Source organism: Lepisma saccharinum, chromosome 2 (genome assembly GCF_977018435.1).
Source record: "Lepisma saccharinum chromosome 2, izLepSacc3.1, whole genome shotgun sequence".
NCBI lineage: Eukaryota > Metazoa > Arthropoda > Insecta > Zygentoma > Lepismatidae > Lepisma > Lepisma saccharinum.
In genome coordinates, this window is record NC_139230.1 from 145,290,450 (window position 1) to 145,318,248 (window position 27,799).

General features: G+C 38.9%; 1 long non-coding RNA gene across 1 annotated transcript in view; it reads right to left on the reverse strand.

The window, feature by feature from the left end:
* The window catches only part of LOC145984526 (uncharacterized), a 49,948-nt gene extending 38,815 nt beyond the window's left edge, over positions 1-11,133 (reverse strand). The window contains exons 1-2 of the long non-coding RNA XR_014441344.1: positions 11,015-11,133; positions 1,997-2,145 (exon numbers count right to left, since the gene is read on the reverse strand). This is a non-coding gene — a long non-coding RNA (uncharacterized LOC145984526). The remainder of the gene's footprint in view (positions 1-1,996; positions 2,146-11,014) is intronic.
* Between the last annotated feature and the right edge of the window lie 16,666 nt (positions 11,134-27,799).

Consider the following 27,799-nt stretch of genomic DNA (forward strand, 5'->3'; position numbering starts at 1 on the left):
ACCACCACTGAAATTCCGTGACAATCAAAGATTCAACTCTTCATCAAGCACTCGCCCCCTCCCTCAAATTTAAAATCAATCCTCCCACCAAAATTGCCATGCCAATTTTAAGCTTACTGTTCATGTTGAAGAGTGGATATTGTCCCATCAAAAATAAAATCTCAGTCTCAAAACCATAAATTCCGCAACAGCCTAAGACGTAATAGTAATACACAAGAGTTAGATATCCCCCTCCCATTTACTGCTCAATTCCCGTTAACTAAAATTCCCATCATAATCTAGACTTGACACTGATATTCAAGGGTTGGATATTGTCATCCCAACATTCAAGTTTCAATCGCCAACCGTAATATGTAAGATTGATTTATTTATTTATTTATTTAGTTTATTTTACTTCGCGTTTTGTGCCTCTTGGCTAATTTGCGAAGATGGGGATGAGTGATGAAATGATGAAATTGATGAATGGACATTCACAAACAACCAAGCCCGAGCGGGATTCAAACCCCGCGCCGATAATACATATTACCCGCTACAATTCCCTTGGCTGTCTGCAAATTGTTATTTCTATAACAACAATTGTTAATTGATTTACTTTTATTCATCTAATAGAGTAAATATGGTGCACCTGAGACGTAATCTGCTTAATATATTTTAGAAAAATATATAACCGTTGAATTTTATATTATTTTAAGAAAAAATCCCCGCCAAAAATTTCCATGGCACAGTCTGCGCCATAGTTCCCCCCTTTCCTTGTTGGCCCTCTGTACTACATATTATTTGTATTCCTTTCGCATTCTCCCTCTATAGATTAGTCGGGACGATAAAGTTGAATGAAGATTACATGAAATAGATGATGCAGAAAATAAACGCAATCCTTCCATGACTAAGAAGGATTCAAACCTAGGATCCCTATATTGGTAGCTAAACGACACAATGGATGATTGAAATAGATGCACATTAAACTGCTATTTACGGCAAAATTCTTCGGAACCTATGTGTAGAGCAGTGAAATTTTCATATTGAATGATAAAAAGCTCAACCATGGAATAGTGTTTCTCGTTCTACGCATCACTGTGTTCTCATATTATCTATGAAGTTAAACCCTTTGCAAAATGCTTACACGTTTTTTTCAGATTCCAAAGCTCACGTCGTTATTATAATTGGATATTGCATGGAATTCAGTTTAAATGAGTTCGAAATAGTGTGTTGTGCAGTATTATGTATTGGAAATGTTTTATAGCTTTTTGCATAATTATTATAACCAAATATTATCATGTGAGCTGGAATGAAAAATTCAGTTTTGAAGCAAATTAAAATATTACAGTGTTACAAATTGACTAAAATCCGAAAACCATTATCATTTCTTTACAGTGAAGTATATGTGCACACCAATATACAATGTATTAAATTAACAATAAACAACAATTATGAATCACCTGAAGTAATGTTAACATACAGGAATTTGACTTACCAAGTATGAACCTCCCTGCAATAATTGAACTGAATTAGGCACGTTATAGCTTTTGCACGATAGAAGCACAGGCACAACAAGCGAACTAACAGATCAGGAAGTGTATACTGCCAGGTTATTAATTCTCCTAAAAATATTAACACAACCGTCAGCCATATATTTTTAATGAAGTCAAACTTCTAAGTATAGTCTTTCGAAAAGGAACTTCTTTGTGTTCCTCCTGTTTTTAAACTGCATTACTCTCTCTCTCTCTCTCTCTCTCTCTCTCTCTCTCTCTCTCTCTCTCATACACAAACACACACACACACATATGTGTGTATATACGGGTATTTGTATGATGTGTTTATAAGTATCACGTATGTATATGTGTACAACTGCTATTGAATTTTGCGATTGAAACTCTACAATAAGAAGTTAGTTAGTACGTATTTTGTTGTACATACACAAACGTCACCACATAGCTACCAGTGTTCTTATAATTTTCTACTTAATGTCTTAAAATTTGAAAAAAGACGTGAAACTTACAACACGGTAGCACATGTAACCCATATAGAATAAGCTTGTGAGCATAAACCAGAGGAAGACGACCACTGCCATTATCTGAGACACGGTCATGTTGCCTTCGTTTTCATCAACAATCTTGCGAGATGGTGGGCGTTCGTATAACACTACTCCTGAAAGTACACAAGGAAATGAATGCATTTAGTCAGAAAATATGTGTAATATTTTATAAATAATGAAAAATATATATACATATTTCTAAGAAATACAAAAACACCTGGAGAATAATCGTTAATCATTGTTGTCGGAGTTTCTGTAATATGTCTCGAACATGAGGAATAATGCTTCACGTTAATGTGTTACAAAGCATGGGAATGTATTTCTGTAACTATACAAGATACACTTAATCACAAAGAAGAGATTAAAAATAATTTATGTAAGTCAAGAAACACGTATCACGTAATGACACTGACTAATATTCCTGTACGTACATGTTTCACCAAAAATGATTTTATTTCCGGACCTATTAGAGTGAAAAACTGCAATTGAAATACACAATGTTTGATTTGTTGGTTTTAATCCACTTTATGCACAGAAAGGCTATTCTGGACTAGAAAAAGTGGGATCCCAACCACTGTGCCATGTGCCTCCACCAGGTAACGAACCCGGGATTATAAGGCGACAACGTTACCACTACGCCATCAAGGAAGGCCTTGAAAGGACACGAATATGGTAATGAATAAAATGGATCGGCAACAATATATCTCACTATTCATTATAGCTGTAGGATATATATTTTCTTCAATGCCGGTGGAAAATTTGGATTGTCGCTCATCCACAAATGTGCATTTTTGGCAGTAATTTCATTGGGTAGTTTTTCTTATTTATCAAATGTTTGGTCTGTTCTGAATTTCATACCACGTCAAATAAAAATATCGATCATATTGAAGTAAGTAGATCCATTTATTGCGTTGTTTGAAAAGAAAAGGTGGTTTACCTCAGCATTATGGCTCAACTAATTTTAAAATATTAGCGATCATCGCAAAAATAAGAAACTACAGTGCCGTTTACTATGATGTCTATAAAATAATACTGTCACACTTAAATTTCAGTATTTCCCTTGGTTTTGTAACGTAAAAGCGAAAATATATCTTCTAGACCTATTTTGTACTTCTCTGTTCAAAATAAAGCCCACCTCGTAAGATGTGAAGAAGCCCAGAGAATATGTTTTATTCTGTAATATTCAATTCCATTTCACATATTACCATTTGCCGTCAGATTAACATTGTAAATAACAATACAAATAAAAGGTGCAAGAACATGAGGAAGAAAAGGTTAACAATTACTTTGACAGTGGAATTTAAAAAGATAAAGTATTTATTCCCAGGGTTCCATTTTGTATGAGTTAATATAATGGTTTTTGCATTATTGTCCATTCATCTAAGTACATAGTATACTTATAAATAAGGCTTTTATCAAAGTTACAGCAAGCATCGCTCTTAACAGCTGAGTTGCATTCCACAGAGCTCTCTTCTTCGTCGGAACACCCATCTGTGAAATAATATAATAATAAAATTATTTTAATCATAAGCTATCACAAATATCAATGTTAGGATATCATAAATATTATGTCCCTGAAGCAGAACCGTAGCTACAGGATGGCAAGGGGACGGTCGCAACTGTTGAAGACTTAAGAGTTAAAGAGGAGCCCCACACATAACACAGAATTACTTCACACGCACTCGCACGCACGCACGCACACACACATATGTATTTACTTATTTATTGCCATGCTCACCCTCGTCGTGTCACTTTCTGTCATGTATCTTATTTTTCTTTGGATCGTTTCTTAGGTTCGGTTCCGGGCTCAATAATACAGGATCCAGCAGGGAAATCTGACGGTTTTTAAATCATAGTACAAGGTTGTAATTTGATACAAAACAAAATGTATTATTTTTATTTACAGCAAATGAAGTGCCATTTATGAATCATTACGAAAAAACTGGATAAAGAAATGTCTACGTTTTAAAAATGACGTCATGCAAATGAGAACCATTCTTGCGAACGCACTCTCCACAACTTGTCACTGACATTCCGCACAGCACATTGGACCATATCTTGTGTAATTGCCACTATTTCCCTACGAATTGCGGCTTTCAGTTCAGTGGTGCGTGGTTTGTTCATGAAAGTTTCCCTTTGAGGTAACCCCATATAAAATAATCGCATGGCGATAAGTCCGGTGAGCGAAGTGGCCATGACATGTTGCCTCGTTGAGAGACGTGCCCAGGTAACATTTGTCTGAGAACAGCCATCGGTGTCTTCGATGTATGTGCAGCCTGTCCATCTTGTTGAAACCACATTTGTGTGGAGTCAATTCGTCGTCTGCAAAGTTCTGGCAAGGGAAAGTCGCTACTTTCGTTCCAACTACAGATTCACCATTTATAAAAAAATGTTTCCACAACAAAAACACTGCTCAATGCCGACTGAAATGGCATCACTTGTCTAGCGTAATCCCAGCAACTCCCGCGTGAAGTCTGACTCCGCCTACCGGCAGTGTTGCCGAATTAAAACCGTCATATTTCCTGCCAGACCCTGTAAAAGGTGAATCTCAGAGTTATTTAAGTTTCCAGGCTCCTGACATCAAGTTGTCACTGGCTGGTTTGTGCTAACAAATTACTCGAGAACAGTCTAATAATATTTTAACATTACTTAAGAGCCTTGTGGGATCAATTTACAAATAAACAGAGGAAATTTATGTAATTTCTTCAGAAATTCTTACAAGTTGTTCGTTTGGTCCAACAAATCTCCGTCAGGATTGTACACTAGAGCATAGTTACATGAACAAAGTATAAAATTTCGAAAGAAAAGGGGCTTTAATTTTTTCCTATCAATCAGGGTAGATCACCACAAAACAAAATTGCGCTCGGATAATATTTTCTCTTGACACAAACCGGGAATATCCGGAATACCAAAAGAATTGGCGATTTGGAAGGTTTATGTATCACGGAGATGTTGCTATCGGGGCCCTAGGTTCACCATATCAAGTATTTTATATGTCCCAATGAATAAGGAATGCCATCTGACACCATTCATCAAAAGAAACGAAGCTACAGAGCCAACAACCGACGAGAGAACAGAAAAATATGAATCTTTGAGTGTTGTGGTTGTCTATCTTCCATCATTACCCTGCTTCTCCCCCATACGCCTCTCGCACAAGGACCAGTGGCACGCACGGAGGGAGTCGATATCCCAAACCAACCTTTGATTTCATTCTGACGATCCTATGACCCCTTATGGGCCTTAATCTCTAGTGTTACAAACAACGTTTCTGGACCTACTTCGTCCAGAAGTTAAAGGCGCTACATCAAGTCCATGACTTGTTGACAGTTGATTGTACAATATGTGAATTTTGTGCACACTTTTGTGTCGCGGTCACAGTTTTACCATCCTGGAATCTAGTCCGTGTACTACCCTTTTTCCAATCAAAATAGAGGCCCTCCGGTACTATCACCTGTGTTGCATTTACGCTGTCTTCCCTCGTTCCACATTTCACAGCTTGCTTCCGTCAACTGCTTTCGAGATGTCTCCCCTGTCACTACTCTGTGGTTCTGCAGGGCTGCTGTCACGAATGTCATCGTTGCTGGCCGCGATAGCCCAGTTTGTAGAGCATCTGACTACCACGAAGAAGACCCGGATGCGAATTCCGGGGCAGGTGATCTGGACCAGGAATTTTTCCAGTGATTTCCCTGATTTTGTGCGGCTCTGAGGCCCGCCCAGCTTTGTAAATGGGTACCTGAGGGATACAGGTGGCCGGTATGATGCTGATCACATCATCCACAATAATGGCCGAAATCAAGAATATGTCGAACTCCATACCTCCACATAACCCCATATGCCTTCACGGCATGTGTGCACACGCACAGGGGTACCTTTACCTTTGCTCATGCAATATCTTTAGATGTTAGTGAATTATTGCATTGTTGACTTTGGCAATGGATTCTCTCACCCACAATTTCTTGATAACCTCCAGCACAAGCTTTGTCACATCACTAAACGGCGGTTCCCTCCCTCAAGGTAACGCCTTATCACCTGCTTCTCTCGGAAGACGAGAGCTTGTTAGTGGTGAGAAGTTGCCCCAAAATTGACATTGACATAGACTTTGATTTTTAAGTCCTCTTTATGTACAGTTAGGACATACATTTCAACGTGGGTTCCGAACCACTAAGTGCCTCCACCGCGTACAGAACCCGAGATTCCTTAATTACAAGGTGACAACATCATTACAACGCCATCGGAGAAACCTGGACATGGACTCTTCTATCTTGTTTTCGGTGCAATGATTCTCAGATGCGTACAGAAAATTGAACGCAGAAGTAAGTGCACAAAATTCCCTTTCTCGCTAATGACAACCAAACATATTTCACAATCAACTGTAAACAAGTCATCCATTTGATATGGCGCCCTATAACTTCTGGACGAAGTAGGTTCAGAAATGTTGTTTGTAACACTATATCGTAAGGCCCAATGGTGGCCAAAGTTTCGTCAAGGAGAGACCAAACGTTGGTTGGGGATATCGACGCCCTCCGTGCGTGCCACTAGCCCTTTGGCTGCGTACGAGAGGCGTATGGAGGAGAAGCATCGTGATGCTGGAAGATAGGCAACCCGCAACGCTTGAAGCTTCATATGTTCTTGCTGTTGTTGGCCCTGGCCTTGCTTAGTCGTTGGGATACAGAATATACTAGATATGGCTAGGCTAGTGGCCAGAATACGAAGTCTGCGTGGCACAAAACCCTCCAAATCCTCAATTTTCTTTGTATTTTCGGCTAGTTCCGGTTTGCACCAACCCATTGTCTGAGCGCAAAAATATTTTTGTGTCGGTCTACACTGAGGGAAAGGAAATAATTAAGATGCCTTTCGTTTCGAAACTTTAAACTCTAGATGTTTCAAATAGTCCTCTGATTTCTTATGTGTCAATTATTGAGTATTCCAAGATTGATTGATTGATTTGGTGTTTTAAGTCCACTTTATGCACGGTATGGCTAATCGGGACTGGACATACAGTTTAAAGTGGGATCCGAACCACTATGTACCTCCACGGGCATAGAACCCGGGACCCCTTGATTACCAGGCGACGACGCTACCACTGCGCCATCGGGGAGGCCCTCAGTATTTCAACAAAACATGCCTATTTACGTCGACTACCATGTTAACAGTTATGATAAGAATTCATGGAAAGGAAAGTTTATATATTTCCAAGCAAAATCAGAACTAGTCAACAATTTGAATCTCCATAATTATATCTGCATTACACTAGACTCTTTCTCGGTCTCACGTGCAAGTAATCCTTCAGTTGGCGATCTCCTAGAAATAAAAGTAACGAACGTCACGAATCGAAATAAACTGTCATTTTTTTCGGCTTCCCAGTGGAACATTCAACTAACGTGCTGTTTCTATTATCCTAAGTTGTGGAGCCAGTTTTCCCTTTATTTGTATCTAGTCTGTATTCTGTTTCAGAAGATCTAATACGTCATGGAAAATACAAATTTCTACTACAAATGATGAAGAGTGCACCTTCTTTAGTTTTCCTTTACACTTTACTCTTACTTTTGAACTGATAACTGCACTGAGTTCACGACTTGAAAAGAAATGTACGAGGACCGCATAAATCTTTATTACTGCTGATGCAGATTTGATAAGAAGATGCCACTCAATGAATGTCATACATATTGTTAATTTTCATCATTGTTGTTACCACTGCTTGAGCACACTTTGATTTCTGCTGCTGAACATACGCCAAAGTGCATCCATAAAAGGTTTAAAGTGTATCTTTGTTCACGACATCATGAACAGCGAGCTCGAATTTATGACTCAAACAGTGATTGCCTGTTATTGGTTGAGTGGGTTTATTATACTTCGCTTTTCTGCCATTTTTTTCCTAATTGCGAAGATCAGGATGAGTGATGATATTATGAAATTGACGTAGGGACTTTCACAAAAAAATCCCATCCCAGGCCAGGCCCTCTGGCGTCGTAGCACGGCGTGTTAAACACTCCGCCAAGAAGGCCGGCTGATTACGTGTTTGACCATCCTGAATAATAATAGAACACACATTCAGAAGGGGGAATTTTCTTTCCCTGGTTGAGAATGAAAATATAAACAAGCCTGGGACGAAAAAGTATAAGGGGAAATTCCCTGTCTTCCTCCAACCCCTCCTCTTTAATTTGGAGACTGACTCTAGTGGAGGAAGGGCATCCAGTGAGTAAAAAAAAGGGAAAAAGTTGTCAAGGACTAAATGTCTCTGCACCTCGTAAAGGTTTTACATTAAAGTAACATTATTGGCAGTTTGCAAAGAAATACAAGATAAAAAAATTCTTGTTCGCTTGGCTCGGATTACAGGCTCTTGCAGGGTAACATCAAATTTAAACTTATCAATTAAGCCACTCGGGAATACAACCTGATAACCCACAAAAGTATGAAACCGAAGAAAACACAAGTGAAAGTTCGTACATTACATTGTGGTTTGAGTTACTCAGATGTTCCCGTATGTTTCTGGCTATAAGCGGCTACTGAAAGAAATTCTTCATTCACTATTGTGAAAAAACCGCCGACATCGCACTATGTCGCCAGGGGTCCCATGTTCGAATCCCAGCCTGGGTATGGGTGTTCTCTGTAAATGTCTCTTCATCAATTTCATCATATCATCACTCATCCTCATCTTGTTGATTAGCCAAATGTGGCAGAAAAGCGAAGTAAAATAAAACAAATCAATCAACCAATCAATCTTTTTAATGCTAAACAAGATCATGGTAAGTATTGAGACTCTTACAAGCGTCCCCCAGACGCTTAATACTCAATCCCCCACCATAATTTACCTGTCAATTTTAGGCCTAATTTGTAAGAGTTGGATATTGCCCTCTCCCAATAATACATATTACCAGTTAACATTCCCCCAGCAGCATACAAATTGCTATCAATGGTTAATTATAAACGTAATTCGACTTGTGTCCAATGCTGTACTGTTCACTCAGTCAAATTTCCATCATAAAATCCCCCCTCAAAAAAAATTGGTGGACACAACCTGTGTCCACAAATCTGCTGTTGACACTCCTTCCCCAAAATTCTTCCTCAGGGCCTCCCCGATGGCGCAATGGTAGCGTCGTCGCCTTGTAATCAAGGTGTCTCGGGTTCGATACATGGTGGAGGCTCATAGTAGCTCATCCCACTATAAACTGTAGGTCCAGTTACGATTAGCCTGACTGTGCATAAAGTGGACTTAAACACAAACTCAATCAAACCCAAAATACTTCCTTTTTTTCATCTAATGGATTAAACAAGGTGTAATTTTTTTACATATTATTTTAGAAAAATATAGGCTATAAATGTTAAATTTTATGTTATTTTAAGAAAAAATACCCCCAAATTTTGATGGCACAGTTTGCGCCATAATCCCCCTCTGTGGGCACACCTGAACCTTCCACAACATTTCAATTTCTGCAATGTACACAGAATGAAACATCAGTTTAATTTTATTGGTTAAACATTAATTCGGGCTCGTAGTTAAGTGATCGGTCTCTTTAACATGTTTATTCAAAATCACTCCGGTCGAATGAATGTCGAAGGGGTTACTGCCAATTTCCGATTGGTTTCTTTTCGAGCTGTATATTTTTAATCTCCACCGTGACGATTGATCTAACAACAGGGTTTTCGTAGATTGATTATAAATGTGATAAGATATTCTGTTACATTAGAGTAACAGTCTAAACGTACCTTCAAAGATTGAATCCTTGCATTCTTCTGGATTGATTGATCAAATCTATGGAAAAGCTCGGTCAATGCAAATGTCTATCACATAGGTTTAGCAGGGCATGGCATAAAGTGGGACCGAACTACTTTAATGATCCAATCGGAAATTGACCCCCCACCACTATGCAGATTAGATTTTGAAAAATTTTATGACTCCACACCCAATTCAGGAAAATTTTCCTTCGTCCATTCTTCTCTTGCGCATCCCCAAGAATACGAATGCCTGACATAAAAATTTCAGATAATAATTTTGTTAGTATTAATTTCATTGTTATACACAATAGATTTTTTCCCTTCTTTGATCATTCATTCATTTTCAACTTTTCTGTAAACCTGGCTGCACAATTACGAGACATTAAATACGCCAACGAGCCTCATTCTTCAGTTTCCGCCAAGAAGGAAGGAGTCCAAGATTGATCTCCTAAAAAAGAAATTCGTCTGCTTTGGAACTCATGCGCAGATCAGTTTCTACTTTCTAGGCACCCAAAAATAGATCATATGCCTTCCTTTATCAGGGTCATATGACGAGAAATGTGAATTTCTTTACTTTTGAATTGATGGGGAAAACATATTAAAAATTTACACCTGTGTAATTGCCATGTATACATGTAAAGAAAAGAAAGCTAGAGCATTTTTAAAATATGTACTGTTATATATGCTTCGTTTCAAATATTCGAAGTAGCATCTATGAAATAACCCTAGCAACATGCACAAGAAACATTGTCATTTGACACTTGAATGGCAGCACACATGACACACACACTTGAACTTTCACCAACCTTGTTTATATGATATACTTAATAGAATAAAATCCTGAGTGTTCTACAGGACAAATATATCACTTAAGAAATCTGAATTACCTACCTACATATATTTTTCAATTTCATGAATGTTGTCAGTCATATTCTGCGTACTTAAAGAGAAAATAAAGTCGGTAAAGAAACAAATCAACTCTTGATTGATTTCGTTTATTTTACTTCGTATTTCTGCCCCTCTTTGCTAATTGCTAATATAAAGATGGGTGATGATACGATGAAATTGATGAAGGAACGCAGAAAGAACAACCATGCCAAGGCCGAGAATCGAATCCGGCACCCCTGACGTCGTAGCGCGGTGTGATAATCACTCCGCCACTGAGATAGGTTGAAATTCAACATTCAGAATGAATAAATGTACGATAAAAATGAACACAAGTTCATTATGTGCTGCTTAGAGAAAGATTAAAGTTGACAACAATACCTGGGATGTCCATTTTCCTTTGTTGCTTGCAGGAGCCGGAGAGCGTCTCTAAAGCCTTGTTGCAATTCCTGTCTGGGCAGAACTTCTGGGAGTCGCTAAGGCGGCAGGTCGACAATGAACCGTCATAAACCCATATGTGTCAAGTACCACCGACAGGAATTCTCGATGCGTCATCTGAAATCTAGAGTATTATTTCTGGCAGTGAAGTGAATAATAAACCGAAAAGAACGAGATTCCATTTCCCTTTATGGCCCTGCAGTAAAGTTAATTCCTACTTACGCGATTTTTCTTTTCTTTTTTAATCGTCGTATTGTTCACCATGAACGACATGTGACAAAAATTACTAATAAAGTTAGAATGCCAAATTTTTTCATGAATCAACGGTGTTGTGTGAACATTTTTAATGCATTATTCTGAATTTTTATTATTTACATTGTGTTTGGCGTCACATAAATTCACCTAATATAGTAATTGAGAATGATGGTAGAAAATAGTAACTCTGCGTGCGTTAAATTGACTTTCAAGGAACAACATTTTGGAGGGTAAGGAGCAAGAATGGAACTTTTTCACAAAGACATTTTTGCAGAACACCCAACGATATGACGGGGGAGATCATGTGATCAATGAAATATGAATAATGATTTTACTGCTTGAAGCAGAATACTTTAGTATTTCATGGATAATTTATTTGGCACCAGTGGTATGGTGTCAAGTAACAAGGGCTTAGGTGTTGGTAGTCTCAATGGACTTGGGAACAAATTTCAATTACCGTGCTACCAGGGAATGATAATAACCACAAATATTTCTATTCGATTTTCAAATGTAAACTTTTCACTTTCCGGTTCGTACTTTCAAATGTTTTGTAGCATTTACAACATTGATTGATTGATTGAAATATGTTATTTACGTCGCTTTTCTTCCATTTTTGGCTAATCGCGACAATGAGGAAAAGTGATGATATGATAAAATTGATGAAGGGACACTCACAAAGAACACCCATGCTCAGGCCGGTAATCGAACCGGGACCCCTGGCGTCGTAGCGCGCTTTGATAACCACGGGGATCGTCGTATCTTTTACGAGATTTGTTTTATGTTTCAGTTGTGGTTGAAGTCACGGAAAGGGTAGTTCAGGACAATTAGAGCCCTTTACGAGCTGATGAGGAAAAGCAGAATTAGTTGAGGAAAGAAGTGGAACACAAATGAAACATGATCCACCAGAGAGGGTTAGGCACCGCGAACATCAGGAGAGTTTATCAATGATCCCGTATGATCCTTCATGGAAAATACTGTGAAAGAATAGAAATATCAAATGTGGTGATAGTTAAAAGAAGATTCCAAGAAGACGTGTTGGAGATAATAGAATATATTAACTCTCTCCAAGAGGAGACAAAAAATCTGGAATTAAAACTTTATCCTTGTAAAGAACTCCAAGGAGAGAATGGGGAAATTGTAAGAGAAATCGTTGAACTGTTGGAAGATGTCCATAGATTTAAATGCAACCAGACCATTCCATTGAACCTTTTGGAACTCGAAACCTGGAAGATTCTGCTACTGAACCTACCTCCTTTATTTATTTATTGCAATTTCCATTACAGTAGAAGCTATTTCTAACCGGTAAGAAACAACAGTAAAACAGTAGACTAGTGTTAAAAAACACAAAAATAAAATAACCAAACCAAAACAGTACCAGGGTAAATAAATCAGTTTCGCAATAGCATTACTTATGTACATTTTTTCTAAGTTGGTGATAAAAGACAAATATGAACTGAATACGTCTACTTGGTTTGAGATGGTGTTGAACTCATTCGGTATCCTATGGAATAATAATGAACGTTGGGAGTTGCAGTGTGGAAAGTTTCCTTGCTCCGTGTTTTATGTCTAGGCACTCTGAGGGAGAGTTCGTATAGTGAGATTCTACATCTTAGGTTTCCATTAATGATCTTATATAGTAACTTCATATCTGCAATGTATCTATGAGTTTCTGTAGTATTGATGTGTAAGTTTACAAGCAGATCTCTCTTAGACATCTGTCTTGGGGCAGGCACTCTATATCGAACGATGGAGAGGAAAAAGCTGAGAACACTCTCGATCTTGGAGGTATGAGAATGGGCAGCCATGTTCCAGATTGGTGAATAGTATTCTACGTAGAATGGTGCACACAAATGTTTTGAAGTAAATGGAAAGTGCATTCGGGTTATTGATTTCGGTGAATCTGTACACTAGTAAAACATAAAAATGCTGACCAAGGCATACTTTATTGTACGTATAAAAAATATACACTAAGAACATAACGTTTCCACCCTCTTATAGGGTCATCTCCAGACGAAGAAAATAATTTTTTGTGGATCTTCGTCTGAAGAAGACCCTGTTAGAGGGTGGAAACGTTATGATTTTAGTGTATATTTTTTTTATACAAAAAAAATTGCCTTGGTCAGCATTTTATTGTTTTATTAACATGGAAACAAGGCTTAACAGTGTTACCACTGTACACTAGGCCTAACATACGCATTGCCTTTTTTGTGATGGTTGAGGTGTGATTTTCGAAAGTGAGTTTTGAATCTATGAGAATACCAAGATCTCGGTGTTGTGTTTCTTTTGTTAGAGGGAGATCGGTGAGTGTATAATTACCTCCAAGAATATTTTGTTTCAATGAAATTGTTATGTAAGAGCATGGACAATTTCCATCGCTTACAACATTCGGAAAATCTGTTTATGTCATTTTGGAGTTAGTCCAAAATTCCATTTTCACAGGAAATATAGCAAACTTGGATAAGCATAAGAGACCTAGAAAGGAAGATCGTTCTTATGGTCGTCTCCACGAATAAGATCACATTTTAAGATGTCTAGCATGGATGATGTCGCCCACATCCCAAATTCAAGCTCAGCCAGCCGAAAAGTAGGTGTGTGCTCAATGTTAACTTCGAGTTTATGCATTGGGTAGCGGCAAATATTGACAACTTGGTAAATTATACAGGAGGAATCTCCCTCCGAAAAGTTTAAGCAAACACAGCAGGAGTTAGGAACAGAATATTTTACCGTCTAGGACATAAAAACATGACAGCAACATTTGGAGCATATGCATAACATACCACAACTTGTCGAACTGATAACTTAGTGAAAGTAAGATTCTAAATTTGATAAGACAATATAAGTAAATTAACTATTGCTATTTTTCATTTTTCTTCTATTCCACATCGTGTGTTGTTTTAAGGAATGAAATCATGTTCATGCGAAGCAGATGTTTCCCTTTGATTATGGACGATCTTATTTCAGTTCATGTGCAAAACAAAGTGAATGAAAATGGTGAAGGACAATTCGCTTGCTCTCACCTTTGCCCTTGGGTGTACTACAACATCCGGAAACTTTGTGTTGCACATGCACAAAGATATGTGGCAACCTTTTTCTTTTTTCTTTTACTTGTATGGACAAACTGGTAAAAAGAAGAAACATAAAGGTGGTTAAAAGTCCATGCTGTTCGTCTCTACTTTCTTTTGTGACAGCAAACACCCAGTCACAGAGAAGAATTGAATTTTAAAGGGACCGCAGTCCTGAACTATGTGTCTTTCTTCAGTAAACTTGTTGTTCAATTCCATGTTTGCATAGTTAAATAACTGTAGTATCTGGATCCCACTTTAAACTGTAAGTCCAATTCCAATTAGCCTCTATATGTGCATAAAAATGGACGTGAAACAAAACTCAAACTCAAACTGTAGTCCGTATTTTCTGTACGTGCATAAAGATGCATATAACTCGAGAGATTCAAAACCTGTGCACAGTAACTATTTTATATTTTTCAAATGAAAATGTAATGTGCTTTCTGCAAGCACCGACTCAATTATGCAAGTTACTGTAATGTCCATTAATTTGCCCAGTAATCTTGAAGATACGTATCTTGTTCAGTTGCTAAATGGTTCTATTAAGATTTCATAATTGAAAATTTACTTGTAACTCTTGAATTAGTCTTGAAGTCGCTTCTCCGTGACCCCTTGCCTAAACGAGAAGGGTCCCAGTCGGTAGACTAACGCATTGAGTGATCAACTCACGATCTTGTCACAGAATTTTTCGATCTCGAATTTGTGCTGTTCATATGTGCTTCTTTGTACGTGTCAAGTCTCTTCTTCAATCTCATTTAATCGACATTCATCCGCGTTGTCACGATTATACCAAAAGTGGAAGAAAAGCGACATAAAATAAGAAAAATGTATTTCGCATGCCATCTTCTTGCTATCAATTTTCTAATTCTGCTCTAATTATATTGTATATAGACAAAGACAGTGGAAGTAAATTGAAGCTAATTATGATAATATCGACTATGTGAAAAGTTTTGTTCTCGTATACCTAGCCAATAACTGTTAATAATTCAAACTGATAAAAGCTAACTTTTACAAATATACGCAATACAAAGTGATATAAACTTCATAGAAACTCTCTGACTCAGACTGAAAAAGCTTGTTATTCTTTCAAGTCAAGCGATTTCCATTCATAGAATGGAATTCCGTTAATGGCATTAGGCGAGATAAGGAGTTGGATGCTTGAATTTATGCATGAATCAGGAGGTTGTTCCGTTACTGGCAGTGAAAGGAAATTTAATGCTGAATGTGTATTTCAACCGCCACAAACCAGTCAATAAAAGGAAATAATACATCTACAATACGCATGATGAATAATTAATATATTATTAATTTATTCGTTTTGTCAACACCTATCTCAACCTTAAAATTAATAACGAAATGTTGTTTATGAGAAGTAATAATAAAAATGGCGTACTTGTGTCTTACCGGTTGCACCATCCCCCCGCTCTTTTTCCCGTTTAACTAGCCAAACGCCAGTATGTGGGTATGTGGGCTTCCTTGTGACAAAATAACTTGTTGTTGTTGTTGCCTTACACAAATATAAATTTCATTGTATTGGGTTGGCCCATAAGTTCTGGCGTTTTTTTTAAGTGAAAATTTTGCGTGGGAAATAAAATGAGTTGGCAATGCGTTTTTTGTTATTCGATAGATAATTATGTGCTCTACAAAATAGTGTGTTTAGTTTGTTTTATGCTGATATACTTTTTGTTCTTTTCAGGTCATTAAAATGGAGTGTCAAGTCGACAAAAAAGAGGATTTTCGACACCTTCTGCTTTTTGCTTTTAATCGAGGTGCCAAAGCCACAGAAGCTGCTCGAGAGATTTGTGAAGTGTGAAGTGCGAAGAAGCGTTGCCTATTGGACGGCTCAAAATTGGTTTAAGCGATTCAAAGACTGCAATTTCGACCTCAAAGACATGCATCGCACCGGACGCTCCGTTCAGTTTGATGAGGAGCGACTGAATCAGCTTATTCACGAAGATCCACGCCAACCGATGAGGGAATTGGCAGAGATAATGGAATGCTCCCACAGTACCATAGAGCGTCACCTTCACTCGATGGGAAAGGTTCAAAAGTTGGGCGCATGGGTTCCGCATGCTTTGAAGGACAACAAAAATCAACGAGCTACGATCTCCGCCGGTTTGCTTTCCCGTCATCGGTCAACTCATGGACACAAGCAGCGATTCCTCTACCGAATTGTTACCGGCGAGGCATTGCTTCTTCGCTATAAACTTCACAAATCTCTCGAGCAGTTTCTGTGGCTTTGGCACCTCGATTAAACGCAAAAAGCAGAAGGTGTCGAAAATCCTCTTTTTTGTCGACTTGGCACTCCATTTTAATGACCTGAAAAGAACAAAAAGTATATCAGCATAAAAAACTAAACACACTATTTTGTAGAGCACATATTTATTTTTCACGCAAAATTTTCACTTAAAAAAAACGCCAGAACTTATGGACCAACCCATATATCTAAAGTTTTTGGAACCAAAGATTTAGGATAAATAATATATTGCATTTCTCAATGTAAAGACAAACTCCATCTTGTCAAAACATCCAGCCACCTTCAGGGAACAGAAAAACAGACTTCTCTTGTAATATTAGAACAATAGGAAAGAATAAGAGTTCCTTGCACATACACGTATCAGTGATGGAGTGCCGCCTTGTAATCAAGGGGTCCCGGGTCCGATACCCGGTGGAGGCACAAGTGGTTCGGATCCCACTTTAAACTGTAGGTCCAGTCCCGATTAGCCTTACTGTGCATAAAGTGGACTTAAAACACCAACTCAACTCAACAGTGATGGAGTGGTTAGCACAGCTACGACGCCAGAGGTCCCGGGTTCGAATCCCGACCTGGGCATGGGTATTCTTTGTGAGCGTCCCTTTTCATCAATTTCATTACATCATCGCCCATCCTCATCTTTGAGATTAGCCAAAAGTGGCAAGAAAATCGAAGTAAAATAAATTTCAATTTAATCAATCTGTAAATCAAAAACTTGGCTGGCATGAGTGGTCTAAGGATTAGTACAGTGGCGTAGCGCAGTTTCCTGTGCCCATGCCGTCCCGCAGTCGGAGTCGAAAGCACAGCAGCGCCTTAGATCGCACGGCCACGGAGGAGGACTATCTCCCTTAAAACACTTCTTTATTATGATGACTTGTAAGCATGATGTGAATATATCTAACTTAAGGATTGGGTCTTGAAAAATTTTATTAGCATGTAAGAACTACTCAAAATATCCTTGCATGTTCATAAATGATCGATCGTGCATCCATGTAGTACGTACGTACACACACACATTTATTTTTTATTAATTTTGTTAAAATAAAAGGTGCCGGAGTGGCGTACCGTTGCACACCGTCAGAAAAAAATGCACTGGGTACCTCCCAGGAGTCATAAATGGGGAAACAGAAACCAGAGGAAACGTACGACCTTCGAAAGACTAGAAACGGCCGGTGTGCTGCGCGCAGATGAAAAGCGATGCAGTTTCATGCAAAACACTCGTGGGTGCCACGGTTGCCACATCTAACCGTCTTTAATTTTGAAGATATGAAGTTGAAAATCAATATGCTGATTGCATGTGGTACTTTGGATATACCCAATGGAGAAAGTTTAAAGTAATTGAAAATATAGATTGCCAATTTTAACTTTTCAATTTTTGAAGGTACAAAGTCAAATATCGGTATGCTGAAGAGGAGAAGTAAAGGATTTATTGTAATCAAGATAGGGAAAAATAAGGTAACTAATTCATAACAAGCTGAAATTTGGTACATAACTTCTTTATAACATATCAAAAGACGCCAGCAATCACCTTGCCGATAATTCAACCATATTGAAAAATTGGCAGACAAATGAAAGTTTTCACGAAATACCTGTGCTAGTTGGCAATAGCTTGAATTTTGATATGTATCTTTCCCATGTCACTAGTAACACCCGTAACAAAATATTAAGCGTTTTCCTGATCATTCACACGGTAAGGTTGTCATGTTGGAAGAATAGCATATAATTTCAATATTTCGCATGAGAATGGAAGTGACTCATACCAGAATAAATGTTGGCATCCAAATATATTTCTGCACTTAATATTAGATGCAAATGATTTGCATCTAAATTGAGCACAGATATTTCTGTCGGCTTTTCAGCAACATTTCAGAGCAATTTGAACATCACCACGATTTTTTAAAGAAATGTAGTCAATCAAAAGTGAGAGAATGGACAGTCGAGCAGTTTGTGCCAAGTGTCACGGAGAAAGCCGCAAGTTTCTAAAACTTTGAGACAACCCCGCAGGCTTGAAATATATGTCCCGAAACCTATTTATTTTTCATCGCTTTTCTTCCACTTTTGTCTAATCGCGACGATAAAGATTGGTGATGAAGGGGCTCTCACAAAAGAACACCCATGCCCAGACCGCGACAAGAACTCGGGTACTTTTGTGGCGATATCGAAAGTTGACCACTTAACACACTCGGGCACCGAGCCAACAAAACACGCCTTTTGTAACCTGAGCAAAACTTTGCCTTGAAAAGTTTGATATTCGTTACAATTGATTGATCGATTTGGTGCTTGAAGTCTACTTTATGCACAGAAAGGCTAATCGGGACTGGACCTACAGTTTAAAGTGGAATCCGAATCACTATGTGCCTCTACCGGGTATCGAATCCGGGACCCCTTGATTACAAGGCGACGACGCTACCACTATTTTTTCACACATGTCAATTTTTACTGTAATCTCGTTTTTACTCATTTCGGATAAACACAAACATCCAAGTCGTAGATGAGATTCGAACCCGGGACTTCTGGCTTCGTACCACTACGCCATCGGGGAGGCACTATATTCGTTACAATTATAGGGACAAATATTTCTTGTGTGTCCTTCCAAAAACTGGACCGGTATGACTGGGGGGCCTCCTGTAATACTCGTTCGAAAATTTCGTACATGCAATTTTGAAGGAGAAGCTAAAGAAATTTACTCCGTATCATAAAACCAATAATTGATATTAAAGTACAGTATTTATAAGTCTTAAATGTATTGAAAGTAATACACTGCATAGAAGTAGAAAATATTGGAAGAATTTCGCATAAATCACTTAATTAAAATGCACACAATGTAGTTTGGGATTGTAATGCAATTTAGTAACTAAAACTTAAGTCCACAGTGCCGGATATATAAACCGCCAAACCCCGCTGCCCGGGGGTGATCGAGCCCTTAGAGGGCCCTGCACTCGACATGCCCTTCACATACTCAAATATCTTGTATATATGTGTAAAACAAGAAACGTAGTAATTTTCCAAGCAGAAAAGAAAATACCACCTAAATATTGAAACGTGAAAGGATTTGCTTGGTTAACATGCAGTAGATTTCAGTTAATAACTTCTGTTGAATACCACAAACTAAACATTAATTGTTTTTAACCGCGAGTTTTCTTCCCTAGTTCTGTTCTCTTACTAGACGTCCTACAAGACTGAGCAAAGGACGAAAAACCTGTGGATAGACTATTTACTTTGGGGGCCCTCAAACCTGATTTGCTTACCTAACCACCACTGCATACCCAACCCAATGCATGACAAACTGAAAGCAAAAGCAGAGCAATTACAGAAATATTGTAAAACAGATACTGGTCTATCATTCCCAGCTCAAATGTTGTCACTTTAGACAGTTCTCAAAAGTGATTTGTCAAAAAGTTTATCTGTGTTTGATTTAGGAAAAATTCTGTGAGACGTACAATAGCAATGCTTTCCAGAAGTATGCCGACCTTCGAGGTGGAGAGGTTAGCACAGCTCGCTACTACGCCAAAGGTACTGGGTTTGAATCCCGGTCTGGGCATGGGTCTTCTTTGTGAGTGTCCCTTCAACAATTTCATCACATCATTACTCATCCTCATCTTCGCGATTAGCCAAAAGTGGCAGAAATTCGAAGTATTAATAAACCAAATCAATCAGTCAATCAATTAAGAGTGTAATGTGAGAGATTACACAACATGAACTTTAAGAGTAAAATTTCTCCCCAAATTTTAAAGCTTTTTCTTGAACGAGGTGTGTAAAAGTTAATAATAAAATAGAATAACTATACATTTACTGCGTGAAATGTAAAATGTATTGAAGAAAATTAGTATTGCTGAAGATTCACTCATCTGGTGGATCGAGTAGAAAAGTGATTGATGTATCTCAAATTATTTACGTTAGTAAATTAAGCCAATAAAATTTCTGTTGTCGACTATTGTCACACGAACAACACAAGACGTCAAGTACAGAGAGTGCAGCAGGGCACTGCACTTTTGGTGAATTCAGGCAATTGATTGATTGATTGATTGAGTTGGTGATTTTGGTGCACTTTATGCATAGTCAGGCTAATCGAGACTGGACCTACAATTTATGTAAAGTGGGATCCGATCCACTATGTGCCTCCATCGGGTATCGAACCCGGGACCTCGTGATTACAAAGCGATGAAGCTACCACTGCGCCATCGGGGAGGCCCGCCCGTTAGTGAATAGTGCGTCATTCTGTTTATGTCGCTTACTTAAATTAGGTACATAATTGTCGAACTATATGTTGTACAGATTCGATTAAAATGGAAATTCGAGATGTGCAGTTAGGGTTTCACACATTCTAGATCTCGGATGTAGTGGAGGTGATGTGATAAGCATCACGTTCCAGCCTCATTTACCCACCAAGACTTCTCGTAGGTACCCGCGAGCCTGAGCGAGTCCCAGAAACCCTTATGCAGGAAAACCGATGGCATTTTTTCCCGAGATTATCATTCAGGAAATCGTACCAGTGTTCCCCGCGTTTTTGTCTGAAACCCTAACGACTAACCCTAACACCGCGGCCCCATTCTCCTTAATTGATGCATGTGAAATTCACCCAAAGGGCGAAAGAATCCTCTTAAAGAGAGATTTTACTTCAAAAGGAAATGCATAGTAATAAAAGAAAGTGTGTCGCTATTACACTAAATTAGCAGAAAAGAGGCGTAAAATAAACTGAATCAATCAATCAATTTAAAGAAAGTGAAGTACGGGATATTGTACGAGGTTCTTTTATGCATGCACTGGTCATTGTTGACTCGACATGTTACCAGCGTCAAAGTTGGAAATTCGAAGTTTCTTTGAGAGCAGATCCCAGCATAACAGGACTATTCGTTTATGAGATAAAACCATGCATTTTGCAGTCTTTCGCCGCAAATTTGGATGTTAATCCACTATTGCTGAATAGTTTATCAATTTCGGCTGTTCTTTGTAATCCACACTACAACTTGTTTAAGTGAGGTTCCAGAGACTTTATCACTTTGTAACAATGATAAACATCACTTCATACATACACGAAATAGCAATAACTATCAAGTGCGCCCGCAGGACTTTTCCTCAGGGGGCACAGAGTAAGATTTCACATCTTGCCCTTCAACCATAGAATTTTATAGTTTGCCTCTTATTATTATTGTTGTTGTTAGTATTTTTTTTATTTTACAGATCATAAAATTGAAATTGAATTGAAAATACTTTGGCGTTGTTGACAACTTCAGACTTGAGTCCGCTATTTAAGTAGAAACTGTATTCTCGCCTTTCTTTCTTTCTATAAACATCTATCATTCTGTTCATGAAAAGGTTTCCCTTTTAGTAGTAGTAGTAGTAGTAGTAGTAGTAGTAGTAGTAGTAGTAGTAGTAGTAGTAGTATGGTACTGTAAAAAAATCTCAAATTAGCAGGGTCAGCAGATCCTGACTTCGGGAAATGGTTCCTCGACTTTCCGGCTACGGGCAGTCGAGAAATCCCTAAGGATTTTGTTTGAAAGTGGTTACTACTTGGTATTCTGCACTATAAGAGTCTGAAATTTCTTGGAATGAACAAATTCTATTACAGAAGTTCATAAACAAGTCTCCTGAAGGGCAAATAGTGTGACAAATTTAAAATGTCGAAATGTCGAGGTAAAAAAAAAAAATCATTCTCAATCCCGTCCCGACGAATAATTTTCGGTCCCGCACACCTCTAGTTACGGCAGTCAATATGAGTCTAATGTCTGGTGAAAACGTTATCTCGTTATTTTGTTAGACATGGCAGTTCATTGCTTACAGCATGTAAATCACAAAAAAATATTCTTTGTAATAAAATATCGCTACAATTTCACCATTCGAATTGCTTGAAATCTTCCCGTATATCTCATGGGGAGCAAGTGCCCCCTCTGCACCCCCCCCCCCACCTCGCGGGCGCCCAATGATAACTTTAAACATTCACTCAGTACTAGACCACACGCGTGTTCTAGATTCACCACCGTACTTGATACCCGATGGAAGCACATACTGGTTCGGATCCCACTTTAAATTGTAGGTCCAGTCCCGATTAGCCTTACTGTGCATAAAGTGGACTTAAAACACCAAATCAATCAAAACCCACCGTATTTGAAATCCTTGCATGGAAGCAATGGCGGGAAACATGTAGTTCGCATATTTCCCGATCAGTGGAGGCGCACACCGTCCTCTGCTCTGCAAGGGTCAGTGTTGAGCGCCTCTAGCGGAAAACACTCGAATTTCATTCACCAGAGAAGACTAGCATTAACCAAAATGAGTCCGTGTGAATTATATTTTTTTCTTTTATCGATCAAAATATTTTTCACATAATTTGAAATCTTCTTCGTACAGTACTCTCTCAGAGTGGTTCTGTGTCACTTTCTAAAGGATGAAAAGATATTCTAATTGGGGATTGAGCATTTAAGTTAGAGGAGGGGATAATATCCAGCTCTTGTAAATAAGACATTTAGTTGCAAATTGTCGAGGGTATTCCAAAGAGGATTGAGTCAGTATTTTCGTGCTGAAAAGATGTCACACTTAACCAGGGTTGTTAAAGGTCCAGGAACCCGTAAATTCTAATGGTTTCTATTTGGTTCCGCTGTAGGACCGGAACCTTTTTCCTCCCACAATTTTAATTCGGTCCAAGTTGCGTATTGTTACATTTAAAAAAGGTTCCTGGACAGTATTTAAATTGATGCGGGAAAAAGGTTCCTGGACCGAATTGAAATGATTTAAATATGAAAAGGTCTAGAATTCATTTATGTTTGCTGATTTTCTGTCCCAGTCCGAGATTGAATTTATTTATAACTAGTTGATTACCCGGCGTTGCCCGGGTGTTTAATGAATTCTAACTATAGCGTAAAATGTAACAAATTTTATTTACAGGTGTATATAAGTATAGATTATAAAGTAATATCTTTTACAAATTCAGTATAATAAAAATTTAACAACAATTTATGAACATTTTTAGTTCCACCTCCAAGAGAAAGAATAAATAAATTAATCGGCATTGGGAGTGTCACTATTCATCTTAGCGACCCCGAAAACTATGGATTCCACACTAATATCGGTCGCCTTTTACAATTTCTACATTTCATCCCTTCTCACCCCCACCCCTAGGGGTGCCGGAGGTGTCTTGGAGTTGAACAGCATTGAGTGTGTCACTATTCATCTTAGGAATCCGAAAACATTGGATTCCACACTAATATCGGTCGTTTTCGATTATTTTTACATGTCAAAATCTTCCCACTCCCACCCCTAGTGATGCGAGGTGTCTCTTGGACTTGAACGGCATTGGGAGAGTCACTATTCATCTTAGCGACCCCGAAAATTATGGATTCTACATTAATATCGGTCGTTTTACATGTCACCCCCTTCCCACCCCCACCCCTAAGACTGTCTTGAAGTTGAACTGACTTGGGAGTGTCACTATTCATCTTAACGACCCCGAAAAGTATGGATTCCACACTAATATCGGTAGTTTTCGATTATTTTTACATGTCACCCCCTTGGTACCCACACCCCTAGGGATGCCAGGGGTCTCTTGGAGTTGAACGGATTGGGAGAGTCACTATTTATCTTAGCGACCCTGAAAACTGTGGATTGCACACTAATATCGGTCGTTTTCAATTATTTTTACATGTCACCCTCTTCCCACCCCACCTTTAGGAGTGCCAGAGGTGTCTTGGTGTTGAACGGCATTGGGAGTGTCACTATTCATCCTAGCGACCCCGAAAACTATTGATTCCACACTAATATCGGTCGCCTTTTACAATTTCTACATGTCATCCCTTCCCACCCCCACCCCTAGGGGTGCCAGAGGTGTCTTGGAGTTGAACAGTATTGAGAGTGTCACTATTCATCTTAGGAATCCAAAAATTTTGGATTCCACACTAATATCGGTCGTTTTCGATTAATTTTGCATGTCAACCCCTTTCCACCTCCACCCCTAGGGATGCCAAAGGTGTCTTGGAGTTGAACGGCATTGAAAGTGTCACTATTCATCTTAGCGACCCCGAAAACTATGGATGCCACACTAATATCGGTCGTTTATTTTATTATTCGTATATGTCACCCCCTTCTCGCCCCCTACCCCTAGTGATGCAAGGTGTCTCTTGGAGTTGAACGGCATTGGGAGAGCCACTATTCATCTTAGCGACCCCGAAAATTATGGATTCTACATTAATATCGGTCGTTTTACATGTCACCCCCTTCCCACCCCCACCCCCAAGGCTGTCTTGGAGTTGAACGGCATTGGTAGTGTCACTATTCATCTTAACGACCCCGAAAACTACGGATTCCACACTAATATCGGTCGCCTTTTACAATTTCTACATGTCATCCCTTTCCACCTCCACCCCTAGGGGTGCCAGAGGTGTTTTGGAGTTGAACGGCATTGAAAGTGTCACTATTCATCTTAGCGACCCCGAAAACTATGGATTCCACACACAATAATATCGGTCGTTATCTATTATTTTAACATGTAATCCCCTTCCCACCCCAACCCTAGGGGTGCCAGAGCTGTCTTGGAGTTGAATGGCATTGGAAATGGCACTATTCATCTTAGCGACACCGAAAACTATGGATTCCACACTAATATCGGTCGTTTATTTTATTATTCGTATATGTCACCCCTTCTCACCCCAACCCCTAGTGATGCAAGGTGTCTCTTGGAGTTGAACGGCATTGGGAGAGCCACTATTCATCTTAGCGACCCCGAAAACTATGGACTCGACATTAATGTCGGTCGTTTTACATGTCACCCCTTCCCACCCCCACCCCTAGAGATGCCAGGAGTGTCTTGGAGTTGAACGGCATTGGGAGTGTCCATATTCATCTTATCGACCGCGAAAACTAAGGGCGCCAGACGTGTCTTACCCCCCCCCCCCCAGCATTTCTTTTCAGATTGTAAGTCATATATGTACTAAGTGTGGTCATCGTGAATGTCTCCAATTAGCTTAGCGACTCCAAAAACTATGGATTTGACAGTAATCTTGGTCATTTTTGACATTATAATTTTCACACCCTCTCACCCCCCATCTCGATAGGTGATGAACTTGAAGTGGAACGGTATTAGGAGTGTCACTATTCATCTTAGCGACCCCGAAAACTGTGGATTCCACACTAATATCTGTCGTTTTCGATTATTTTTGCATGTCACCCCCTCCCACCCCACCCCTAGGGGTGCCAGGGGTGTCTTACCCCCGCAGTATTTCTTTCGAGATTTGCAAGTGATACGTGTTCCAAGTTTGGTTGAAATCGCTCTAGGCGTTTGAGAGTTATGCCAGAACAAACATACACACACACACACACACACACACACATCCATCCATTTTTATATATTAGATTACAGACCAGGCTTGACCGATTAAAAGTTGCCTTCTAAAAGTGTCCGCGAGTACGTTTTACATTGGAATGTCACACTGCGGTTGTAGAAAATGTAGCGCAGGGGAAAAAATCAAAACGCTGTTGTTCTCTCGTGGGCCAGATTCAAAAATTCCCTTGTCGAAGAGTTACTGTACATAACGCAATGGAGTATATGGCGTCACATTGAGTTCAAACAAACCTGTCACGTGTTACTCCGGCATCCGATCCAGGAACTGCAGCCAATAGGAGCCGTTCATGAGGTAACGTGAGGCTGCTGTGTTCCCAGCAGATATTACAACAGGGAACGCCAGTGCTGCTACAACCAAGTGAAGGAGCGCGCGCGGGAGAATGGGGCTATATGGAGAGTGGTAACGTGACTGCAGCGTTTGCGTTTCGCCCATTTCTACCTTGTACCTTAGATTCTCGAGACAGCCAGCACCTGGATTAGTCTTTCATGCTCACAAGAGGATAATTGTTTATCGTCAGGTCCGTAATAGATCCAAGTTGCGTATTGCTTCATTTCAATACGGAACTTGGACCCTATTTAAACTTATTCGGAAAAAAAGGTTCCTGGACCGTATTTAAATTGTTCCTGGAATAAAGGTTCCTGGACCGAATTTAAATTGGTTCGATAAAAAGGTTCCCGGACCGTATTAAAATCCTGGATTAAAGGTTTCTGAGCCGTATTTAAATTGATCAGGAAAAAAGGTTCTTGGACCGAATTGAAATACTTTTCAGATAAAAATGTTCTTTACGGTCCCGAACCCATTTACGCTTGCTGATTTTCTCTCCTGGACCGGAATTGAATTTATTTAAAATTCCTAGACCTTTTACAACCCTGCTCTTAACCCATTGAAATCAGGTCTTAGTAATTCTTTCACTGACTCCTACTGAAGTCTAAATATGAAGAAATGCATTCATCATCATAAAATAACTGCCTAGCGAATCACTCTGTTTTCTGCAGTGTAAATTTCATTCATCCCTTCATCTCTTGCTCTTCCAGATTCTTATTCAGTTTTATCTTTGTATTCTTATTAAAATTGTATCTTGAAAAATTGCCTTATTTTGAAAATTGAGGAAAAGTGGTAAAATTTGGTAGCATTCTGTAAATTTGTGCTTTTGTTCGGAATATCTTTCTATATATCCTTTAATAAAATAACTCCACCAGGTAATAACAATTGTTATGATGAGTTGGAGAGGGATTGGCGTATTTAGCGGGAAGGACGCGGGGCACGTGCCCCTCCCAAAAAGAAAGACTGCATGTTTTAAAAGTAATAATAAAGTTACATCCCAACAAATAAAAATTGTTCGAACAAGGTATGATAGAATTCTTCAAGAACCCTTTTCGGTCATATCCTTTTCATACAACCAAAGCAAGAAAACGAAGTTCATCACACGTAAGCTAATCGAAACTAGAATGTCCGTTATTGGGAATCGAATCGAATACGTCTTGATTACATAAAAATCAAGTTAATACTACGCCATTTTAGATCCTCAAAGAATAAAGTATGGAGAGAGGTTTTGCATAAATTAACACTAATGGAGATAAAGCAGAAGTAAGAATATACATGTAAACCCTCTCCCTCTCTCTCTCTCTCTCTCTCTCTCTCTCTCTGTCTCTCTCTCTCTCTCTCTCTCTCTCTCTCTCTCTCTCTCTCTCTCTCTCTCTCTCTTACGAACACACACACACAAGTCTTTTTCGATGTTTGCGACAGCAACACTTATTATTTTTTTTAAAATCATTGCTAAAACAAGTAATTGTACAATAACTTCGCGAAAACTGCTAATGCGGTAGTC